Below are 4,562 nucleotides of genomic sequence, written 5' to 3'. Positions count from 1 at the left end.
TTCTTGCCTACTGTCTATGATCCTTGCTAGCAAGCTATCTGTGCTAGCGTGTGGTGTGTTGTGATTTGGATAAATGGCATGTTTTCATTTTCAATCTTTTAATTTTATGTGGAAAATGTTATATCCATAAATGTAAATGGTCTGAAAGAAAACCGAATATTAATATAAAAATGACATGAAATTATATTTTGAAACTTTAAAAGGACTGACAAATAAGAAAGCCATCTACAATAACATTTACAATGCCTTACAACCTAATGTAAATGTCATGCGCCCCTTTTTTTAAATGTATGCATTTTATGTTTTCAGTGTTTTTGTATCTGTACTTAAATAATAAAGTTTTTTGAAGACCAAAAAAAATCGATATCTTAAGTGGCAAAGGCATGTCCCGCCCTACTCTGCCACTGATTGGCTTTTCCTGGTAACCCTTACCCAGAGCCATAGAGATCTGCCCTTACCTATCTCACTCCTCATGCCTACACCTAACCAATCCAAACAATGAAGGCAACAAATAGTAGCCAATCAGAAGCATAGTAGGGCGGGTCATCGCCATTGTGGAAAACGCAAATTTGCTTCCTCGCTCCATGGATGTAGAGAACAGACTGTATAATATTAAATTATACAGTCTATGGTTAAGAGATACATTTCTCAATTTGAACTCTTCTATCAAAAATACGGCCAAAGATGATTTTCTTGTCAACAACATCCTTGTAAAATGCGTTTCATGCCAAAGCCCTTAAAGTTATGAAAAAAGTAATGCAGTGAAACTTTTTAAAATTATTGAAAAATATGAATCACAAAAAGCCCTGGCTTTATTTCTTATGTTTTTGTTTTTTCCCCTCTTATTTCTTCTTTATATTATTCGATTATAATTTTGCACCTTTGTATTACATAACATGGGAGCATGCCAAAGTGTCTGAAAACACCAACAGACCACTAAAAAAAATGTGTTATTTACAGGTCTTACAACATGAGCGATAAGAAGAAATAGTTTTCATTTTGTTGAATACTGAATGTGGAAACGAACCTGAGTAAACCCAAACATATCCGTGATGACGTGGCCCGAGAGCTGGAAGGCCAGAGGCCAGAGGAGGAGATGGTTACTCCGATGTGAGGCAGCTCTGGAGCTCTTTACTGAAATTTGTTTTGTTTTTTTATGTTGTTGAATCAGCGTTTTATATTCACTGAATGTGGGAGAAACACTGACATTTGGAGGAAACCCTTACAAAGTAGACACACCACATTTCACATACAAACACCTAGACGTATATGTAGTTCCACCGGCTAATGTGAACAACAATCTTTTAAATCGGTCCAGTATTGAGCAGGAACACTGTAACCGGCAGCCGTGAACCAGGCTGTAATGTAATCCTACGTATATGGCAAATGTGCACCGCCAGTTTACATCCACTAAAAGTGCTGTTTTTGCCACCGACAGGCTTAGATTATGACGTCTGACAACATTATGGAAATTATCCCTAGAGGTCAACCTTTTTGCTAGAGTAAGATCCTTAATGTTTAACAGGACACAACCCCAAAATTGACATGCCAAACCCTACAGATTTCATAAAAAAGTAATTGCATCATTGTAAAACAAAATAGGGTCCAGGTGGTGATGAATGTACCCGAAGGTCTTACAGAAAGCACACACAATCAACTCTGCTTCAATTTTTTTTTTTTTTTTTATTGAATAACCTCAAAATAAAATACAAACCCGTCAAGTGCTTTTGGTAGATGTGTCAAGAAATCCTCTCTACTCGCTTTCCCTCCAGCAAGTCGACCCTGAAAGAACAATGCGGATATTAAAGTAAAGTTACTTTCACACAGGAGCAGCAAGCTCTTATGATGGGAATTGAATGCCAAAACCCTCATTTAGAAGCTCATGAATAATCTTCCCCAAACATATGAATGGGTCAGATGGGTAGTGATTGATATAATCATTGGGATGGCTATTCACTTAATTATATAAACAGAAATGCAATACGTACATGCCTGTCAGGTCCACACTGCTCATTTCACTGAAACTCCCTTTCTTCAGTTGATCTGTCAAAAACAAGATTTAGATTTTTAGGAGGTAGAACATAAAAAGCGCATGTGGTGGGGGGTGAAACGTATACCGGATTATTGTATAAAAAATTATTAGGATTGTAAAATGCATGCCGAGTTGAAGAGACGCTGCGTTAAGTTTAGAAAAGGTGGCTTACGTGCAGTTTAGTATTCCAAATTATTTTCCAAAACTGAGTGTCCCAAATGATAAGGGTCTTATTTGAGACAGGTTGAGGTTAGGGGTAGCACAGATGGTTTAGCAGGTTCATAATTAATTAAGGACATTGTATGGGGAAATAGGGCTGGGCAATAAATCGATATTATATCGATATCGTGTAGAGAAGGCCTGATACCGGTATCGGCTCTGATACTGCCTAAAACGCTGGTATCGGTAAGTACTGGAGTTTATGCACCGATCCGATACCACGTAAAGAAAATCTACGTTAAAGTAGTTTAGTTATGTTATTTTTCTGTTCTAACTGACTGTTAAACTGGAGAATAAAAGAAAGTTCTTGGGCATTCATTGTTTGTATTTGTTCATGTTTCACAAAGAGTTTAACCTGAGCCAGACAGACAAAGATAAAAATCATATCACATCCATACAGGGATAGTAGTATACAGCTGTTATACATCATATCACATCCATACAGAGATAGTAGTATACAGCTGTTATACATCATATCACATCCATACAGGGATAGTAGTATACAGCTGTTATACATCATATCACATCCATACAGGGATAGTAGTATACAGCTGTTATACATCATATCACATCCATACAGGGATAGTAGTATACAGTTGTTATACATCATATCACATCCATACAGGGATAGTAGTATACAGTTTTTAAAACATAATAAAATATATGACACACTGGTATCGGATCAGTACTTGGTATCGGCCGATACGCAAGTTCAGGTATCGGAATCAGGAAGCAAAAAATGGTATCGGGCCATCTCTAATATCGTGATATGAGACCAAATATCGTCTTGGATTTTGGATATCGTAATATGACATAAGTGTCTTTTCCTGGTTGTAAAGGCTGCGTTACAGTAAAGTGATGTACTTTACTGAACTTACCAGCTGTTCTATTATTTGCCTTTACCCCACTTAGACAGTATGCCCACATTACTGATGATATTTTACTAAAATCTAAGTGTGAAGATATTTTGTTAAAGCACCAATTTTCAACCTTAGAATATCGCCGCAATATCGATATCGAGGTATTTTGTCAAGAACATTGTGATATCTGATTTACTCCATATCGCCCAGCCCTCATGGGGAATTTGGGACATTAAACTGCACGTATACCAGAAAAGGTTTGAGTTGCGTTCTGTTGGCTCATACATTTTGGTCAAGAAGTGTGTTCCCACTACAGCTAAATGTGTAATAGGGGTTTGGTGTGACGCCGTCTACGCTCTGGAACACGCCGTCTTTTCTGGACCATGTGCTCTCAGGCGGGTTAATGACTACCCGAAGAGGTCTGCTCATTGTCTACAGCACTTTATCACCAAAAAAAAAAAAAAAAAATAGATAAAAATAAAACTGTAATAACGGTTTCAATTATAAAATGTACTTACATAGCTAATTAGTAATTACCGAACAGGGACATCCACGCGCAGAGATACAAGCTAACGTTACTGAACTAAACCTCGTTTAAAAGTAAGTCACGCTCAAAAGAGAAGAGCAAGCTAGCTACTCATACCCACACTAGATGTATTTACAATGCACAAAATGTGCATTTTCACAACACTTATCGGTGAAGTATAACCGTTCCTGTCTCGAAGAATTACATTTTCTTGAAGACCTGCAACGAAGTCTTCTTCTTCTTCTTCTTCTTCTTCTTCTTCTTCTTCTTCTTCTTCACCTCCTCCTCCGGTTTCCTCCTCCGGTTTAATGATGGCTCTGTGTGCGTTACCGCCACCTACTGGGTTGGATGTACCATGCCTCCCATATTTTTCAATTACTGACAGTTTTTTAAACTATATACAGTATCTCACAAAAGTGAGTACACTCCTCACATTTTAGTAAATATTTCATTATATCTTTTTAATGGGACAACACTGAAGAAATTACACTTTGCTACAATGTAAAGTATTAAGTGTACAGCTTGTATAACAGTGTAACTGTACAATAACACTGTAAATGTGCTGTCACCTCAAAATAACTCAACACAGCCATTAATGTCTAAACCACTGGCAACAAAAGTCAGTCCACCCCTATGTTAAATTCCCATAGAGGCAGGCAGATGTTTATTTTTAAAGGCCAGTTATTTCATGGATCCAGGATACTATGCATCCTGATAAAGTTCCCTTGGCCTTTGAAATTAAAATAGCCCCCCACATCATCACATACCCTTCACCATACCCCCACATCATCACATACCCTTCACCATACCCCCACATCATCACATACCCTTCAACATACCCCCACATCATCACATACCCTTCACCATACCCCCACATCATCACATAACCTTCACCATACCCCCACATCATCACATACCCTTCACC

General features: G+C 37.8%; 1 long non-coding RNA gene across 2 annotated transcripts; it reads right to left on the bottom strand.

Moving 5' to 3' along the window:
• Positions 1-1,695: 1,695 nt before the first annotated feature.
• On the bottom strand, positions 1,696-3,893 carry LOC114571497 (uncharacterized). 2 transcript variants are annotated; one of them, XR_003694653.1, is made up of 3 exons: positions 3,843-3,893; positions 1,989-2,043; positions 1,696-1,782 (listed from the first exon to the last, which is right to left on the bottom strand). It is a non-coding gene; the product is annotated as an uncharacterized LOC114571497 (long non-coding RNA). The 2 variants fall into 2 exon arrangements; XR_003694654.1 differs by having other exon boundaries at positions 3,630-3,875.
• Positions 3,894-4,562: the final 669 nt, after the last annotated feature.

The sequence above is a fragment of the Perca flavescens genome, chromosome 16, assembly GCF_004354835.1.
Source record: "Perca flavescens isolate YP-PL-M2 chromosome 16, PFLA_1.0, whole genome shotgun sequence".
Taxonomy (NCBI): Eukaryota; Metazoa; Chordata; class Actinopteri; order Perciformes; family Percidae; genus Perca; species Perca flavescens.
Note: the sequence above shows the minus strand (reverse complement) of the source record. Positions and strands in the feature narration are given on the sequence as shown.